This window comes from Sus scrofa, chromosome 9 (genome assembly GCF_054392235.1).
Source record: "Sus scrofa isolate SSC_HxYL_T2T_F1_AM1 chromosome 9, Sscrofa_HxYL_maternal_Yorkshire_Landrace_v2.0, whole genome shotgun sequence".
Lineage (NCBI taxonomy): Eukaryota > Metazoa > Chordata > Mammalia > Artiodactyla > Suidae > Sus > Sus scrofa.
In genome coordinates, this window is record NC_139391.1 from 107349708 (window position 1) to 107370330 (window position 20623).

At 37.9% G+C, this 20623-nt stretch overlaps 1 protein-coding gene and 2 long non-coding RNA genes across 9 annotated transcripts in view; 1 reads left to right on the forward strand and 2 right to left on the reverse strand.

Annotated features, from left to right (window-relative positions):
- The window catches only part of LOC102167692 (uncharacterized), a 121284-nt gene extending 101787 nt beyond the window's left edge, over nucleotides 1–19497 (forward strand). The window contains exons 4-5 of one of the 4 annotated variants that reach the window (XR_014816090.1): nucleotides 12830–12955; nucleotides 17133–19096. This is a non-coding gene — a long non-coding RNA (uncharacterized LOC102167692). Of the gene's footprint in view, nucleotides 1–2299; nucleotides 5924–12829; nucleotides 12956–17132 lie in introns of those variants that run through there. The other 3 variants (XR_002347076.2, XR_014816095.1, XR_014816091.1) reach the window with 3 other exon arrangements.
- The window catches only part of PTPN12 (protein tyrosine phosphatase non-receptor type 12), an 83075-nt gene that overhangs the window by 56255 nt on the left and 6197 nt on the right, over nucleotides 1–20623 (reverse strand). The gene's annotated exons all lie outside the window — the stretch shown is intronic.
- LOC146400067 (uncharacterized) lies at nucleotides 15992–18115 on the reverse strand. Its single transcript, XR_014816100.1, has 2 exons — nucleotides 16573–18115; nucleotides 15992–16257 (listed from the first exon to the last, which is right to left on the reverse strand). It is a non-coding gene; the product is annotated as an uncharacterized LOC146400067 (long non-coding RNA).

Genomic DNA, 20623 nt, shown 5'->3' on the forward strand with positions numbered 1-20623 from the left:
GAAATTATATAGTGATGATTTCTTGCAAAAAATATTTCATTCTGGCATTATTACAGACTTGGTCTCAAAAGGCCAGATCACACTGCTATGAAGATATGTGCACCCCAAGTCACCAAAGGCATGATTTTGTTTTCAAAAATCTCCATAATGATAAGCAGTATTCCTCTTTCATATATCATACAAAATCAAACAAGGAGCCAAACTTCAATCATGATAAAAACTAGGACCCACCTACATACAATTAACAAGATCCTTGCAATATTTTAAATAAAAACAAACTTATGGTATAGAGAAACTATATAAAATAACTTACAAATATAATCTAGAATGGTTTCTTAGTTTAAAAAAAATGACATTTTAGAACACTTGAATCAAAATAAGTCAAGATTTTAAATAAAAAATGTGACATTTTGACAACTTTCAAAACCATGGTCAGTTACTGAAGAGAATTTACTAATGCTTCCTATAGCAGACACTTTCCTGAGATAAGCAGAACATATGTCAATCTACATAGCAATCTTGGAGGAAAAATGATCAATAACTGAAACTTCAAATGATTATAAAAATTATTAATTAAACTGGAATTATGAACCCACATTAACTATCCTGAGAGCCTTTTACTTTGAAAATGAATCAGAAAACTTAAGTTCTGTCTTATTATAATTATTAAACTTTTATAAATTGACTGTCCTTTTCATGCTAAAGATGAATATACAGAAACACTATATAAGAACTCCTACAACTCAGCAACAATAAAACAATTTAAAAATGGGCAAAGGGGAATTCCCATTGCAGCCCGACTAGTATCCATGAGGATGCAGGTTTGATCCCTGGCCTTGCTCAGTGGGTTAAGGAGCTGGCACTGACACAGCTGTGGCATGGGCTGGCATCTGCCATTCCAATTTGACCCCTAGTCTGGGGAACTTCCATATGCCACAGGTGCAGCCCTAAAAAGAAGTTTAAAAAATGGGCAAAGGACTTAAGTAGATACTTCTCAAAAAATATGTACATGTGGTCAATAAGTATATGCTACCATCACTAATCAGCAGGAAAATGCAAATCAAAGCCACAATGAGATATCACTTCACACACACTGCAATGGCTACCATCCAAAAAACCAAAACCAAAACCAAAAGCAAACAAAAAAACCAAGAGGTGTTGGTGAGAATGTGGAGAAATTGGAATCTCTGTCCACTATTGGTAGAACTGTAAAATGGCACAGCCACTGTGGAAAACAGTATGGTCTTTCCTCAAAAAATTAAAACTTAAATCTAGCAAATCCAATTCTGAGTATATACTTAAAAGAATGGAAAGCAGGCTCTTAAACAGGTATGTGTGCACTCTTGTTCACAGCAATATTATTCACAATAACCAAGAAGTAGAAGCAACCCAATTGTCCATCGACAGACTAACAGATTAAAAAAATGCGGTGTGTACATATACATATATAATGTAATACATATTACATATATTACATATATATATATATTACTATTAAGCCTTAAAAAGGAAGGAAATTCTGACACATGCTGAGACATGGATGAAACTTGAAAATATGCTCAGTGAAATAATCCAGCCACAATAAATTATATTATTCCACTTAAATGAGGTACAAAGACTAGTCAAAGCCATAGAGATACAAAGCAGAATGGTAGTTGCCAGGGGCTAAGGAGAAGGAGGAGAATGGAAGTTGTTTAATGGGTGTAGAGTTTTGGTTTTCCAAGATGAAAAGAACTCTACAGATTGGCTGTACAACAATATGAATGTATTTAGTACTACTAAACTGTACAGTTATAAATGGTTAAGATGGTAAGTTTTATGTTATTTGCATTTTACCAGAATTAAAACTTTTTTTAAAATAAAGGGAAAGAAACCCTTTGTAGTTGTATGCAGTTATTAAATGCGCTAACCAGTATGGGAAGAGGGACCAGCTAATTGTTGTTAAGATCCATTAAAATGTTTCTGATTATCAGGTCACACAATATTCACATGACATTAGACAGTCTGCTCCACTCATGAATTAACTGTTATGATTTTTTTTTTTAAATCTACTTTCTCAATTTCCTGCAATATTAGATCTGGATACTTGTAATCAGAGAAAAAAGTAAGATTCGGTTATCACCTTCATGAAGATGACTGGTGTTATATAATTTTTGCTAACCTACTCTATGTGTCAGGCTTTCTTTTGGGTGGTAGATAGAGTGGTGAACAGGACAAAATCCCTGTCCTCGTGTAGCATACATCCAAAAGTAGATCCCAGTCACATGAAATTTATCTTCTATCCATCATTTGTTTACAGGTTTTATCCCATCACTACCATCACTGCTGCCACTCAAGATTATAATTCCCTCTGCCAGAAATAATCTTTTATATTTTTCCTTATTCCTCCACAGTGCCTAGTCTTCCGTGTATCACATATTCAATAAAGCACAGCAAGATTTTTTAGACATAATGGGCAGTGATAACCATATTTAGAACATCACGCAGTCAATGAATTGGCACCCTATTTCCATTTATAACATATGGCACCCTATTACATTTATAACATATGCAGTTCATTAAGTTCAGATAATATAGTTTGTATAAGTAGAGAGTATACTTTTAAAAATGCTACTTGATATCTGATCTTTGTCGTTTACCACCATAATGACATAAGAAACTGAAAAAAATGAAGTGTATTTTTAAATAATTTATTTAAAGTAGTAACCCCCTTGTCCTAAGTAACATAACTAGAGACACTTTGTTTTTGATTTGCCTACAATGTCACCAAGGAAAGCATTCAATCTTTTATCACCAGGGAGGAAATATGAAGAATAAGTGGGTGCTAATACACACATATAAACACCCATCAGCGTATTCTTAGAGATGAGCTACATGTGTGCCTATGTTTATATATACATATAATTTAAATATGTAGTTATTAAATTTAGAGTTTTAAAAATTATACAAGCGATACGTGCATATGCTAACACATTCAAACTAAACTGACAAATCGTGCCATGGGTTCCTAAGACCACCTCTGGTTCAGTGATAACACGAGAATGACCTGCATAACTATATTTATAGTCATATTCACATCTACGATTTATTACAGCTAAAGGATACAAAGGAAAAGGTGCATGAGGCTAAGTCCAGAAGAAACTAGGCACAAGCGTTCAAGAGTCCTCTCTTAATGGAGTTATGCAGGATGTACTTAAGCCCTCCAACAGTGAGTGCCCTCCCACAATGAGTTATGACAACACCTGTGAAATGCTGTCTACCTGGGGAGCTCATTAGAGACAAGGTGCCCACAGTTTTTATTGGTGGCTGGTCATACAGGCACTCTCTGCCTTAGCAAGAGCAAAATTTCCAGAGTTCCAGAAGGAAAGCAGGTGTTTAACAAAAACTGTATTTGTACAATAAAAGCACAATGGACCATTCTTATCATGGAATTACGGAAGCCCTCCCAAAGGTCCAGGTTCCCAGACACCAGAAAAGGCCAATCTTGCAAGCAGGTCTTCCTTGGACTGCTATGTTAACTTTTTCTGTATACAATTATAAAATGAAAAAGTAACCTCCTCTCCTCCATATCCCTCTCCTCTGAAGTGGCCTCTTTATTAATATATATTTTATATGTTGTTTCACAGAAATCACTGTAACTAATACACTGGACAACTGTGTTAAGCAAATATGCGAATATTTTAAAGAAAAAAAATTTAGAAGTTAACATGCTGGGTCAAATAGTATACACTCACCAGTGCTACCAGAAGTGGCCAAACTGCATTCCAAAAACGCTGCATCAATTTACCTTCCTATCAACAGATCTGGAATGCTAGTTTTCTATATCCTTGCCAATATTTGCTATTATCAATTTCTACATTTTTTCTTTTTAGGGCCACACCTGCAGCATATGGAAGGTCCTAGGCTAGGGGTAGAATCAGAGCTGTAGTTGCCAGCCTAACCACAGCCACTGCAACGTGGGATCTGAGCTGTGTCTGCGACCTACACCACAGCTCAGAGCAACTCTGGAACCTTAACCCATTAAGCAAGGCCAGGGATCGAACCTGTGTCCTCATGGATACTAGTCGTGTTCATTACAATGAGCCACAGTGGTAACTTCTATTATCAATTTTTTTTTTTTTTTTTTGTCTTTTTGCTATTTCTTTGGGCCGCTTCTGCGGCATATGGAGGTTCCCAGGCTAGGGGCTGAATCGGAGCTGTAGCCACCGGCCTACACCAGAGCCACAGCAACGCGGGATCCGAGCCACATCTGCAACCTACACCACAGCTCACGGCAACGCCGGATCCTTAACCCACTGAGCAAGGGCAGGGACCGAACCCGCAACCTCATGGTTCCTAGTTGGATTCGTTAACCACTGCGCCACGACGGGAACTCCCTATTATCAATTTTTGAATCTTACCAAATTTTGTGGAATCTAGCAATCCCACTCTTGGGCATATATCCGTACAAAACTTTCCTTAAAAAAGACACATGCACCCGCATGTTCATTGCAGCTCTATTCACAATAGCCAAGAGCTGGAAACAACCCAAATGTCCATCAACAGACAATTGGATTAGGAAGATGTGGTATATATACACAATGGAATACTACCCAGCCATAAAAAAGAACAACATAATGCCATTTGCAGCAGCATGGATGGAACTAGAGACTCTCATACTGAAATAAGTCAGAAAGAGAAGGATAAATACCATATGATATCACTTATAACTGGAATCTAATATACAGCACAAATGAACATTTCCACAGAAAAGAAAGTCATAGACTTGTGGCTGCCTGGGGGGAGAGGGAGGGAGTGGGAGGGATGGGGAGCTTGGGGTTAATGGATACAAACTACTGCTCTTGGAATGGATTTATAATGAGATCCTGCTGTGTAGTGTGTAGCATTGAGAACCATGTCTAGATACTTACATAGCAATACAACAATGGGAGGAAAAGGTATATATACATGTATGTGTAATTTAGTCCCCATGCTGTACAGCAGAAAAAAATTAAATTAATTAATTAATTTTAAAAATTTTGTGGAATCTGATGGATGCCGCCTCAAAAGTTAATGCTGGTTTTTATTCTCTGATTATTGGATAGGTTAGTGACTTTTTTCCCATGTTTGGTAATTATTTGCATTTTTCTTCTGTTAATTTTCTTAGTATTTGTTAAGTTTATTACTGGAGAGGTCTTTTACATAAAAGCTACTCACATATTTTAGATAGTAATCCTCCAACTGTTAAATGTGTTTAAAATGTTTTATATTAATCACTGCTCATATTTGCATTACTTTTTGTATTACAGATTTTTTATTTTTATGAGGTTAAATTTGATCTTTATTATTATAATATTTATGCTTTAAACTTAAGTCAGAAGAAAAAGCACTGTAAGACTGGCTTTGTCCTTAACTGTTTCACCACTATCTTTACACTGGCATACTAACTCCTTTAGACAACTATTAATCTGCTTTAAAATAACTTGTTTATTTTTAAATAAAATGAAAAAAAAACCTTATAATTTAGTACCATTTTAGATTACAAAGTCAAGTCTCAGGCAAAGCAGTACTGTCTTGCATCACTTTGTGAAGTGACAATTCTTATGTACCAGTTACTTTCTAATAGGATGAGACGATTAGTGTGACTTGGTACTTCACTGTCAGCTTGACTTCTCTGAGCCATACAAAACCACCGATAATAATATTTAATGTGTAGTGTGAGTAAACTGGCAATCTCTGAGATTAAATTATTTTAGAGCATAGCTCCATAATCAAATAGCATTTATTGTTTAAATTACAAATCTTTTGCTGGCTAGAAAACTTCATGAATAACAAAGACCAAGTCTACTTTTATCTGTGGAAAATTCATTTAGCATTTATTCTAAAAATTTATACTATTCTTAATCAATTCCTTATTTATTAAATATGTCTTTATACTTATAAATTATTTCTATAAATGTTCTTTGGGATTGCTCTTGTTTAGTTAAATAATGCTACTAATTGCTGTTCCCTGAAGTCTCTTTCTCCCCACCTCTATTTGTTTGCTCACAGGATTCTCAAACTCCCTCCACCAAGATTCACCTTTCCTCCTAGGCTCATTTTGAAAGCACTTATTAATAAGCATTCCATGATTCTCCTAACTGTATATGATTTTTCCTTTGTAGAAATCCTCACTGCAGAACAGTGTGGATGTACTTAATGACAATGAACTGTACATTTAAAAATGGTTAAAATTGTAACTTTTGACCACAATTTTTAGAAGTTGCCAAAAAAAGTATCTTCATGGCACTGTGTCCTAGAGTACCATGTTCAGTTTTGCACTAGTTATTTGCATACCTCTTTATTTCCCTATTTCTACTGAAAATTCCCTCAGGAAAGAGATCATATAAGCCCCACTGCCATTCAAACGGGTTTAATTTAATCAGAAAACTCAGAATAACTCACTCTCTTTGAAATATAACAAACGGGTAATTCTATATTTGACTCACTCAAACTCTGATGTGGTAAGAAATATGGAGGTAACCACTTAATGCCTGTTTTTATTTACAGCTTTAGTAGGTGAAAAACAACCTATTTGTGTTACTTTTACATACTAAATTAGTGCTAAACTCTATTCTCAAAGAAGAGCTTTGTTTCAGTGAAATGTTAGGCAGATGAAACAGATTATAACTATAGGAAGGGATCACATCATTCGTCAAAATATTCACTAACTAGCAGAGTATGAAAGGTATATGAACAGAAATGCTTTGATTGTTAAGTTTGCAAAGATGGAGCCTCCTCCTCCTCCCACCCCATGATTAAAAATGGTTCACATACAACATTGAAAGAATTCCATGTTGGGAGTTGTTCCCATTGTGGCTCAGTGGGTTGCAAACCCGATTAGTACCCAGGAGGACTCAGGTCCAATTTCTGGCCTTGCTCAGTGGTGTTGCTGTGAGCTGTGGTGTAGGTCACAGATGTGGCTCAGAACCCAAATGGCTATGGCTGTAGCATAGGCCAGCAACTGCAGCTCTGATTCAACCCCTATCCTGGGAATTTCCATATGCCACAGGTGTGGCCCTAAAAAAAGAAAAAAAAAGAATTCCATTTCAAAAGACATGAGACTAACATATTCAATCCATACTCAAGTATATTTAAGATAAAGATTTTGACAAATAATTGACAGCCAGAAGAAAAATTAACAAATCCTATGGTGTCAAGTAACCACTTATTTCAGAAGTTCTGCCAATCAGGAGTTCCCACCATGGTGCAGTGGGTTAAGAACATAACTGCAGTGACTCAGGTAGCTGTAAAGGCATGGATTCAATCCCTGGTCCAGTGCAGTGGGTTAAAGGATTGGATGTCACCACAGCTGCAGCACAGGTCACAGCTGCTGCCTGGGATTCAATCCCTAGCCCAAGAACTTCCATGTGTCGCAGGTGCAGCCATTAAAAGAAAAAGTTCTGCCAATCAGTGTCTCTCGACTTAGAAATGGATGATTTTGCTGCTGATGCCCACAACGGCTGCACTGAAACAGTTGCAAAGCATAGTAAAGAGTATAGGTTTTACAATTGGAATAGTTCTGCCACTTAGTACCTATGTGACCTTGAGCAAGTAGTTTCCTCAATTGTAAAAAAAGGACTTGGATTGGTCTGAAGATTCAATGTAAAGCACCTAATGACATTTCCTGCAGAGGTTTTACATACTCCATTATTTCTATTGCCTGTTAAACGTACTTTGTAAGCATATTACAGTGATTAATTTGACAAGATTTACAAAGCTCCTATCATGTGGCCACTGGCTAGGTCCCAAAAGCATAAAGACAAGATCCAGGACACTAGCTCTGGATCTCTGGCCACTGAAGACCTCACAACCTAGTAACAGAAATAGAAAAACATATATAATTGCAACATGATATGGTGAATTATAATAGAGACAGATAAAGTGCTATGGAATAAAAAAGTAAAAAAGTATGTTATGCTTCTACGCTGTCAAACCCAATTCGTCTCTCAACAGTTTTCTGCGTTATCACAGGCCACCTTTTAATGATTACCATTTGCAACCTACCCCGACTGATGCAACCTTAACAGGTAGAAGCCCTGCATAGTATTACCTATTACTTGAAGTCCACTGCCTCCAATGCCCCTACTAAGCTGAAGGACAACTATGGCTTGTTTCCTCATCTATAAAATGGACCCATTTTCCTCACTGGGTTAAGTATAAGAGTTCATTAGGCACATACATAATGGCACCAACTCAACACTTTTTGGGTTTTTCTCTGATTCCATTATCTCTGGGCTTTAAGTTACCTCTGGTTGCAGTGGATGATCATGTTGCTTTAAAGAGAGGGTGCAAAGTAATCAACAGAACAAGGGTAGCAGTAAGAGGGTAGAAATGGGAGAAGGGATCCAGGGTTAAGAGAGGAAGAGAGAATAATGAAACAAATCAATATGTTTACTAGCTTTCTGACCTATCCTCACTCCCCTAACTTCTCTGTTCCCTAAAATGACTACAGCAAGTTTATCTTTCAGGACAACTCATATATATGATAGGGTTTCAGAGGCAAGGGTAATTCTCCCAGTGATTTAAAAAACAATAATAATAATGCAAATTTGTCCTACCATCTTCTCAGTGCTTTTGACAAGCTCACCCTTGACTTCCATTCCCAAATTCTGGTTTAAATCCAAATTCTCTTGTAACTCCTCAATCCACTTAGCCTCTACACTACCCTCCAGCCTGTGCTCCTAACTCTCCAGTACTGAATTTATCATCATTAAGTAGACACTTAAGTGTCCCTAATGTTCTGCAGTTTTCTGTTTTCTGTTATTCTCAGGATATGTTCTTTATTTCAGAAACCTTATCTTCTTCAATGAGTTTGACAATTCCCCATCAAAAAAAAAAAAAAAAAATCAGAGAGCAATAAGGCCAACCATGTCTGCCCTGAGATCTAAATGCCATTCAAACTCTATACATCTAAAACTGAACTCAGTGTCCACTTCTCTTTCCTCCAATATTCCCTATCTCATCACTATCACTTAGTGTCCACATAAGCTTGGACACTTTCTTCCTCACCCTCCAATATCACCAACTCTTAGGAATGCTACCATAGCACTACCTTCCAAAGTCATCCCTTTTCCTCATAGCACTATCATTGCCTCTAGGCTCTCCTCCTCCTGCTTGAACTACTCAAATAGCTTTCTAAGTAGTCTCTGCTTGTACCTTGACCTCTCTACAATATGTTCTTCACAAAGCAGGCAGGCAAGCTGGATCCTGTTAAAATGTAAGTTAACATCATACCTAAGAATAAAACTCATCTCAGAGTAAAAGCCAGAGCCCTCATAGTGACCTACAAGAACCTACGGGGTTCACTGCAACTCCCAATATTACCACAGATCTCCTACTCTCATCTTCACCCATTCTGCTCAAGCACACTGGCTCCCTTGACATCCCTTCAACACACTCCTAATTCAGATCCTTGGGCACCTAATGTTCTTGAGTCTGGAATACTCTTCTCCCAGATAACTGCAGAGGTCACTCACTCACTCCCTATTTCAAGTCTTGCTTCCATGTCTTAATCATCCTTTATAATGATATCCCCTATACCTGTCATTTGGTAGGTTGATCACATTAATAGCCTGGTTTTCAACTCTCCTTATATTAAAACCACATGTGATTTTGTAGTTTTCCTACTTAAAATGTGTAACCGTAATCTGTTTCCCAACCCTTTGAACTTGAGGTGGCATTATAACTTGCCAAAACAATGAGATTTTGAAAATACTAGATATTTGAACATATCAGATATGACATGAACAATATATGGTTTGCAAACAAAATTTGGCTTATAAGCAATAGAAAAACTGGCATATGATAAAGCAACAACAGAAAATTAAATGTGCTGGTTAAATATTGATCTCATACTTCTGGTTTAGATTAAACTGCATTGTCCAAAAATACTTTACAAATAATCCACTAGCCATCACAAGAATGCAGAGCATGAAAAAATATCAATACTTTATTATTCCTTCAGACTCTTAAGCAGCATTAGAATAAACCATGTCACTGTAATCAGTTTTACAAGATGTGTAGACTCTTTCTTATTTTTAAATATTGAAGTATTCAATTATATCTCCCTTAAGACCATGAAGCATGAAGAATTGAAAGTATGTATCATTTAAGCATAATAACAAAGGAGAGACTAAAGAGGTAGGTGAGAAAACAGGTGTAAATGATGCTTCAGTCAGAGAAGAACTTAAAAAAGAAGTCAAGAGTGCTGAATGTCAAGGAGGCATCAAGAAAGCTGTGCACCACTATAACATATCTACTGGTCATGTCTAGGAGAGCTAAGACAGTCACAGTAAATGCAATTTCAGCAGAATGGTAGAGCTTGAAATCAGCTTACATTGGGGGTTTAAGAAATGAATAAGGGCCTGTGGAAGCAGAGCTACCCAGTGCCTACCGAATTACTCATTCAAGAAGGCTTAGTTTAGGAGTTCCCTGATGGCTTAGCAGGTTAAGGATCCAGGTTGTCACTGCTGTGGCTCAGGACACTGCTGTGGTGCAGGTTCCATCCCTGGCCTGGGAACTTCTGCATGTCACAGAGACAGCCAAAAAACAAAAACAAACAAACAAACAAAAAAATTGAGTATATAACTTACTGTTAAAAAAAAAAAGAAAGGAGGAGTTCCCGTCGTGGCGCAGTGGTTAACGAATCCAACTAGGAACCATGAGGTTGCGGGTTCGGTCCCTGCCCTTGCTCAGTGGGTTAACGATCCGGCGTTGCCGTGAGCTGTGGTGTAGGTTGCAGACGTGGCTCGGATCCCGAGTTGCTGTGGCTCTGGCGTAGGCCGGTGGCTACAGCTCCGATTCGACCCCTTGCCTGGGAACCTCCATATGCCGCGGGAGCGGCCCAAGAAATAGCAACAACAACAACAACAACAACAAAAAGACAAAAGACAAAAAAAAGAAAGGAAAGAGTAGTTCCTGTCGTGGCTCAGTGGTAACAAACCCAACTAGTATTCATGATCCCTGGCCTTGCTCAGTGGGTTAAGGATCCAGTACCGCTGTGAACTGTGCTGTAGGTCACAGACACGGCTCAGATCCCAAGTTGCTGTGGCTATGATATAGGCTAGCAGCTGTAGCTCCTTTTCAACCCCTAGCCTGGGAACTTCCATATGCCACAGGTATGGCCCTAGAAAGACCAAAGAAAAAAGAAAAAAAGAAAAGAAAGAAAGAAAGAAAAAGAAAAGAAAGTTTATTTTAAGCCTTTATTATACCATTAATAGTAATTCCTTTGAATGTTGTCTTTCACCAAAAAAAAAAAAACAACAAAACCTTGTTTTTAACCTTTTTATTTCTTTCCTTTTTTGGCTGCCCTGCGGCGTATGGAGTTCTTGAGCCAAGGATCAGATCTGAGCTTCAGTTGAGACCTACACCACAGCTGTGGCAATGCCAGATGCTCTAACTCACTGTGCCAGGCTGGGGCTTGAACCTGCATTCTGGGGCTGCAGACACCACCAAAACTGTTGCACCACAGTGGGAACTCCTGTTTCTAGTTTTCATATTATTAAAACCCATCCTCTTTACTCTTCCACAAAATGAAAAGACCAAAGCATCTGGTATATTAAACATTAAAACTGTATTTCTTAATTTAATAATTCATCTCCTACTATCTAAATTAGAAAGTAATGAAAAAAATAAAAGTTTTTGTTCTTTGCAATATCTAATAATGCCAGTGATTGGGTTTAAGTATAAATATTTGAACATATTCAATTTCTTCAAATAGCTGCAAAATCCTATTATTAATATCCACCTACCCTGTGTTCCTCCTTGTCATTCACACAAAGCCTACATAAGGCACTAGAAGTAAAGAATTACAAACAACCTGGAGTAAATTACAGGAAATGTCTAAATTATACAGTACATCCAGATCTATCTCTAACACCCATTTCCAACACATATTAACGAATCTTAGGCACAAACAGGCCAAAGGACAGAGTTGATCAAGACAAGGAGAAGTGCACAGGCAGGCAGACACGCAGCACAGAAAGGTAGACAGACAACCAGGCAATCACAATATTATACTTACATTAACTTCATATGATTTAAGAACTAAAGGAACTATAGTTAGATTTATTTTATTAATGCAAATCTATTGTGAAGAAAATACATTAGTCTTTCAGATAGGGATAATTTTCAGATGTATCTTCAGGAAGAGAATAAAGAATGACTAGATACAGTACTCTGGTAAAAACTGATCTTTAGAATTACATTTCCTTGCAAGAGGTAGTGTTCTGGTTTCATATTTTAACACTGAAAAATTACAACTTAAGTCTTAAGTACCATAATATACAGCTTATAGATTACCTTAATTTTAGTTTCCACACAGAAAAATTACATTTTGACATTTAATATGTACTATATATGTGAAATACCCTGCCAGAGCCAACAAAACGTTCTCTCAATTCACAAGGACTCTAAAAGCTTCCTTTTTACCTTCTTTGAAAGAAGGTGGGTGGAGTTTATTTGCAGCCAAGACCTTAAAATAGTTAAAATGTTGTTTTCAGTTTTGCTTCACTTTTGCACTAGGTACTCTTCGGGCTGTCTGCCTAGTTAGGAGACTATCCCTCTCTTCCTCTAAGAAATGTCCCTACCAATCACATCTGAACAAGCTCCCCACCGTGGTCAACTCCCCATGTTTATACTGCACAATCCCCATCTCACCTGTAAATTGATTGATTCTTTTAGGAATGTGAAAGTAAAATAGAGCAATTCTAGTCATTCTGAGCTCTTCCCCTAAACTGAGATAAAGTGAATGAGATAGGTTAGATCACCACAAGAGATACCTTTATTCAGCACCTGCATCCCCAAACAGTGAAAGTCAATTGCGGAGAGATACGAGAAGCAAAGACAAGTATCCAAGAAGCCCCAGACAGACAGACAAACTGCTAAACATGGAGAACCATGAAAGGCAGAGGGGCTGAAAGAAAAAGACACCCAGGTTAGTAAGATGGCTCTCCATTTCTTGATTTCTGTCCTTCAAGCAGTTCAAATGCAGTATTCTATCGCAATATATATATTTCCATTTAAGCTAGTTTGGAAGGAGGCTGCAACCGAAAATCTATACCAACTAAGATTTTCTGTAATTTTCAGGATATTTATGCCTCACTTTTTTTTCCTTTTTGACTTTTCCTCTAAGTAATAAGAATGCAATTGTTGGTCTAAGCAACATCATGTCATAGAAAAAGTATTTGCTTTGATAACTTGGGACAAACTCAGCTTTGCCTACTTATAACTGTAAAACCTATAACAAGCTCCCTAATTTCTAAACAGCTTTTATATTTCCTTTAACATCCAAGGGTCTATGACTTATACGTAAATCCAGCATACACAATGAGGGAAGAAGGTGTCCAGAAAAGCTATTCTCCACGTTTTCATAGCATGAGAACTAGAACTCCTTTCCATTCTGGCCTTAAGTATGAAGTCTCAAAAATCTCTGAGTTATCTCCTAGAAAACTAAAATATGCTAAGGAATCCAAACTAAACAGATGCTTACCATTACAAATAATTTGCCAAGGTTCCAAAGACTTTTTTTTAATGTTATTTTTTTCACAGGGCACTTTTAACAGAAGCCAAGGAAAAACACTGATCTAGCCATTTAAGAACTATATAAACAGAGAGAGTGCTACTTTATATAGCTGGGATAAAATAAAACTACCAGATTTAAGAACACTGGCCTTACAGAACTCCATTTTGTGTGTGTGTGTGTTTTTGCCTTTTCTAGGGCTGATCCTGCGGCATATGGTGGTTCCCAGGCTAGCAGTTTAATCAGAGCTGTAGCCACCGGCCTACTCCAGAGCCACAGCAACGTGGGATCCGAACCACGTCTGCAACCTACACCACAGCTCATGGCAATGCCGGATCCTTAACCTACTGAGCAAGGCCAGGGATCGAACCCACAACCTCATGGTTCCTAGTCAGATTCGTTAACCACTGAGCCACGACGGGAACTCCAACGGAACTCCATTTTAAAAAGATCCTTCCTACGAACAAAACCATACATTATTGTAAGAGTAAACGAGTATGCCACAATAACGAGACATCCAGACACTCCTGACCAAAACATTCGGGGATGCAGAGGCCAATTTTATATTCATCTCATGCTCAGCATTTAAGCTGTTCTCCATTGGGAATACCCTCCTATTTATTTGGGTTTATGAGCTTTGCTTATTTTATTCACTGCCACCCTTTCCTCTCATCCACAAACCACAGCTGTCATCTCTATGTCTTTGCAAGTGCTGCTTGTTTTCTCTCTGAAATACCTCTTATTCTAGTTCACCTGACAAATTCTTCCTTCAAGAGTCAGGTCAAATGTGGCCTCCTTGCTGAAAATGTCCATGATCTATTCAGGCTCTCCTGCCTCTGTGGTTTAAATCTTGACTACAGGTCACTTAGAGTAATAACACATCCTGAACTACTGAGTACCTTCCAATATACTAGTTAGAAGCTTTACATACATACTATCTTGATCCTTCTAGATAGGCACTATATTCCCAATTTTCCTAGATAATCTGCTTATAACCATAGCAGGGCCGGGATAGAAATTAATTACTGTATGGCTCCAAAGCTCATTATCTTCCTATCAGTCTAGAGTTTCTAAGATTTTTGAAACCTAAGCCCCTTGAGAATCTATGAACTTTCTCCACCCCTCTCCCAATGGGCTTACACACAAAATAATACGTGTTAATTTAAAAGGGTTCACAGACTCTTCCCCCCCCCCCCCCCCCCCCCCCCCCCCCGAGGCCCAGGACAATGTCTTGCTGCTTTCACTAATCTATTTACAGCCAGTAAACTTCTTGAGGGGAATGACTTCTATTTTCAACTGCCAATTCTAAACATAGTGCTTAGGGCAGAGTGTGCACACAGTAAATATCTTTTGTATGAATGGTGGAAGACAGGAACCATGGAAGGATGACAAGGACACATTTTTGCATTCCTTCAGAGCCTAACAGGCTAACTACTCAAAGGTTGTTAAATAGCTTTTCAAATGCAGATTACATCTGAAAACAGTTATTACAGGAAATGTAGATTATTAGCAAACATCTCAAATCCTCTGAGATTAACAGGATCCACATTCCACAGTCTCTAGGAAAAACGTTTAGGGAGCAACTACTTATATCTGCCATTAGCTAGTTCACAGATACTATAACATTATACAAATGGAAACAAGATTTTTGTGTTACTTTAAAGGGAAGGAAGTAAATATCAAGGCTTGAATGCATCTAAAAAATTTAACTAATGGAAATATGAAATGCTGGAAGAAGCACTCAATTCCTATTTGGAAGAGACTAGTGGTTTAGAACAACTGCTTATCACTGGAGTTGCCTTATCAGGTTTTCAACTCAAATCTAATGAAAGGCTTTTTTTCCCATGGTATTAAAAACCAAATTTGCAATGGAGAATAGTGCTTTAAGATAAACTGGGCTAATATATTTATCCCAGATAGTGAGAATTAATTACATTCCTACTTCTGAGTTCTGGATGAATGTGGTAAAATCATTCTAAATTTTTATTAGTGTTCTGATCTTCAAAATACTAGTCTATAAAATAGGAGGAAGAAAGGGGAAAATATGTTCAAAATATGTACTACTGTAGATAAGCAAGATTTCATTCATTCATTTAGTACATTTGCTCAAGGATGAGAAATGGCTCATTCCAGAGGAATGAGAGAACAGAACACTGCAGAGTACAGGAGTTTAATGCTGGAAAGGAAATGGGAAACTATATTAAGAAGGCTCTGGAAGGCAAGCTAAGAAGTACAGACTTCATCCTACTGGCCTATGATCCTAAACCAGGGCAAGGGCTACAAAATGGGAGACAGGGTGGTAGGAGAAAGGGAAATTCCGAAGACAGGCACATAATTACAGTTTGAAAAGAAGCAGAGCTTGGGTCTGATGCTTTGAGTTGCCTTAGGCATTTAAAATTCCAATAATTTTATGTTCATCAAAGGAAGACGAAGTTTTTTTTGAACTTCTATTTTTCTTTTTTTTTTTTAAGTTTTTTTTTTTTTTTTTTTTTTTTGTCTTTTTGTTTTTTAGGGCCGCACTGGCAGCATATGGAGGTTCCCAGGCTAGGTGTTGGATCAGAGTTGCAGTCTCCAGCCTACCCACAGCCACAGCCACTTGGGATCTGAGAGGCCTCCGCGACCTACACAGCTCAGGGCAAAACCAGATCCTTAACCCACTGAGAGAGGCCAGGGATTGCACTCGCATCCTCATGGATGCTAATTGGGTTTGTTAACCACTGAGCCACGACAGGAACTCCTGAACTTGTATTTTTCAATGAAAAAAATAAAACCATGTTTCCAGTACTGTCCTATATAAATATATTAAAGAAACAGAACAAAGCAATATACTAGGACTCAAACCCACATCTTCTGATTTTACAATCAGTATGCTCTCCATTATCCCACAGATGCCAACACTTAAAAGTGATATTTTAGGAAAGTGAGTAGGATATGTAGAGTGGATTAGATGAGGCAAGAAACTACTTACAGGTGTTCCTGTCGTGGCTCAGTGGTTAATGAACACCCATTAGCATCCAGAGGGGTGGTCCCACTGAGTGGGTTAGGTTAAGGATCCAGTGTCGCCGTGATCTGTGCTGTAGGTCGCAGACAGTGCTCGGATCCAGCGTTGTTGTAGCTGTGGCAGAGGCCAGAGGCTATAGCTCCGATTGGACCCCTAGCGTGGGAACCTCCATATGCCATGGGTATGGCCCTAAAAAGACATAAAAAAGGAAGAAAGAAAATAAAGAACAAAGCTATTGCTGTAATCATTCCCCAAACACCCACAAGTTTCAAGATACTACCATTGTTGAAGAAATGCCAGTGATATGATATCTGGATTTCCTTAATGAAATCTAAAACCAAAAGTTAAAAGTAGACATTAAAATTAGTATTCTAAGATGATGTCCTCCAAGTATGATTCATGGGGTGAAAGATACACAAGTAGTTACTTTAAGTGATTCCCTGAATCCTTATGCATTTCAACCAGCGTCCAGAGAAAAATAGGTACTGTATTATTTTTCATATTTATGCAGAAGATATTAAAATAAAAACATATTTATTTAAGTTTTATTAAATTTAGTCTAGTACTTTATCTTATATTTTCTTTTTTCAGTGGATACTGAAAATACAAACATTTGCGCAAATACACCTGGATGTAGGACAAGGAAAAAGCAGTTCTCATGCTGGTCTAAGAAACAAGCCCCTAGGACCATCTGAAGAATCCACTGGAAGAATAAATCTTTATCTTACAACAGTAAGCTCGCTACAATTTCTGCTCAAGCAATGGCCATTAATGCCTATTAAATGCCAGGCACTAAATTAAGCAGTGGCGATACAGAGATAACTAAGTCCCGGTCTCTAGCTTTGGAAGCTTTCTGTCTGGGGAAGTTAGAAATATAAATGTTTATGAATCTAATGAACTGAGTGCTATAGAAATCCAGAAGTATTTAACATATAAACAAAAATTTTAATTTATCTAAAGGGCAATGTCTTACTTTCAGTTTCAATCTTTCAAATACCCTTTCCAAACTAAATATCAAATATTAAAGAAAAAAAGCTAATATTCTGAAAGTAAATGCAGTAAAACATTCTTAAGAATTAACACTTGAAAATTTTTAGTGTGCTATCTCAGCGAGTAATGTCTAGAGAGTTAAAAGTTCTCTTCCACTTGTGAAGTTAGTTAAAATCTAAGTATTTTTGGAGTTCCCGCTGTGGTGCAAGAGGATTAGCGGTGTCTCTGCAGTGCCAGGACACAGGTTCAACTCCCAGCCCGGCACAGTGAGTTAAAGGATCCAGCACTGCAGCAGCTACGGCATAGGTCACACCTGTGGCTGGGATCTGATCCCTGGCCTGGGAATTCCATGTGCTGCGGGGTGGCCAAAAAAGAAAAAAAATTTAAGCAAACAAATAGGTAAATGTTTGGCTGGATACTCCCAAGGTAAGAAAATCTTAACTAAACCTGTGGCACCAGAAAAGGACTAAGATTAGCTCAAATGCTGGGATTGGAAAATATTTCCTGTCACTCTAGCTGGAAAGACACATTACACACACGGCGCAATTTATGTAAGTTTACTGAGGTATTATAAAAACCTACAAGCCAACCACAAAACACCGCTTCACACCCTATGAGGTAGTTATAGTCAAAAAGACAGATACTAACAAGTATTGGTGAGGATGTAAATAAAGTGGTGGGAATGGAAAATGTACATTTTCCTGGTAAGGACGTAAAATGTGCAGCAGCTTTTGGAGAAGTGTGGTGGTTTCTCAAAGTGTTAAATATACCTCTAGAGATACACCCAAGATAATCGAAAACATACAGCCTAACAAAAACATGTACACAAAGGTTCATAGTAGCATTATTCATAAAATAATATAAAATAGTTTATCATCTTTTTTTGTCTTTTTTGTTTTTTTAGGGCTGCACTCACGGCATACGGAGGTTCCCAAGCTAGGTGTCCAATCGGAGCTGAAGCTGCTGGCTGACACCATAGCCACAGCAACACTAGATCCTTAACCCACTGAGCGAGGCCAGGGATCGAACCCCAACCTCATGGTTCCTTGTTGGATTCGTTTCCGCTGTGCCACGACGTGAAGTCCTATTATCTTTTATGTATTATTATATAATACAAAATATTCCAAAAAATGGAAATTACTCAAATGTCCCTCAACAAATGAATGGATAAATAAAATGTGGTATATTCACATAAAAAATTATTCAGTCATAAAAAGAAATGGAGTATTTCTGACCAAGCAACAACACAGATGAACCTTGAAAACGTCATGTTAAGTCAAAGGAGTCAGTCACAAAAACCACTTTTACATGATTCCATTTATATGAAATGTCTAGAGGAGGCAAATCTTTGGAGACAGAAGGTAGATTAGTGGTTGTGAAGGTCTGTGAGGAGGAGAGAGGGAGGAATAATTGCTAATGGGTATGGGGTTTCTTTTGGGGGTGATAAAAATTGATTGTGGTAATGGCTGTACAATTTTGTGACTATACTAAATTGCACAGTTTAAATGAATGAATTTTACACTAGGTGAATTATATCTCAATAAAGCTGTCATTAATTTTTAAAATACATACAGCCACAATATTGAACAATTTAACAAACAATGAAATTTTTTATACTTAGCTAGTCTGTGCAGCATAAGATCTTGCCAGGCTTTCAGTCTTTCTTTCCCTCCTATTTTTTTCTTTAACAAATCAAATCCAAATCTTAAAACTTAAGCTCAAATTTCAGAGGTCTTATTTAACCAAAAAACAAATTCCCATCACCTTTTAAAATTTTACTTAAACAGCAATCATTTCACAAAAAAAGATGCATATAGATAAAAAAATACATAAATATGAAAAAATGCTGTCCCTATCTCATTTTTTTTTTTAAAGCAGAGGGTGGAATGGGAGTTCTCCTTTGATCTGTGTCCTCTGGCTTCTACCATCTATTTCAGAATGTTAAAATAAATGGAAGGAATTTAGACCACTTCGCCTGTATCTTCCTCAACCCACCATAATCCGGCTCACCTCAACACTAAACTGCTTTTTCTCATCACCATTATCACTCCTACTTGGCAAGCAGGAAGAGTACTTAACTCTTTTAACCTCACCTTACCGGTCCTCCCAGGATTATCTGACTTTGGTAACTACTCCTTCCCTGAAACTCTCCCAGGTTTTTCTAACATCCTCGGGGTTCCCTTCCCTCCTCTTTAACTACAGCTTCTCAGGAAGGATTACCAGCACTTCCTTTTAGAAGCCTCCTTTTAGAGGCTGCTCTTTAAATGCCGATGCTCTTCAACCTAAAGCTGCTCAATCTGTATGCTCATCGGAATAACTTCACTCTCAAGCTTTCAACTACCTCTGAGGTGATGACTCCCAAATTTTTAATTCTGTCCTATCAGCTCTCTTGTGCTCTACATTTCTACTAGATGTCTCTCAGTTTTAATGTGTCTAAAACTAACCTCATTCTCTTCCACCTTGAAACTTCTTCCAACCAACTTCTTCTTGGTCCCCTCTTACCAGTTTCTCCTCCCTTACTCCCTACCCTACCAAATGGTACCTTCCAACTTGTGTGACAATATACAAAGCTAGAAAGCTTGAAGTCATAATACAATATTCTCTCTCCTTTACTACCCACATCTAGTGAATCTTTGAGACTTCGTTTTTAGTCCTGATCACATTCTTTTTAGGGCCGCACCTGAGGCATACGGAAGTCCCCAGGCAAGGGGTCGAATCCGAGCTGCAGCTGCCCCAGCAACACCAGAGCCAAAGCAGCGTCTGTGACCTATACTGCAGGTTGTGTCAACGCCGGATTCTTAACCCACTGAGTGAGACCAGGGATTGAACCTGCATCCTCATGGATACTAGCTGGGTTCTTAACCCACTGAGCCACAAGAGGAACTCCCCCTTGTCAGATCCTTTAGAAACTCTCTTTTCCACTGTCTTAGTTTAGCACAGGCCTTCATATCTCCCTTCCTATATTTCAAGAGTTTCCAAAATGCTCTTCGTCATCCAGTAATCCATTCTTCATACTGCCATCAGAATTAACTTTCTACAACGCAAATCTGTCAAATGAGTGCCTACCTTCCTTCAAATAACACAGAGACTCA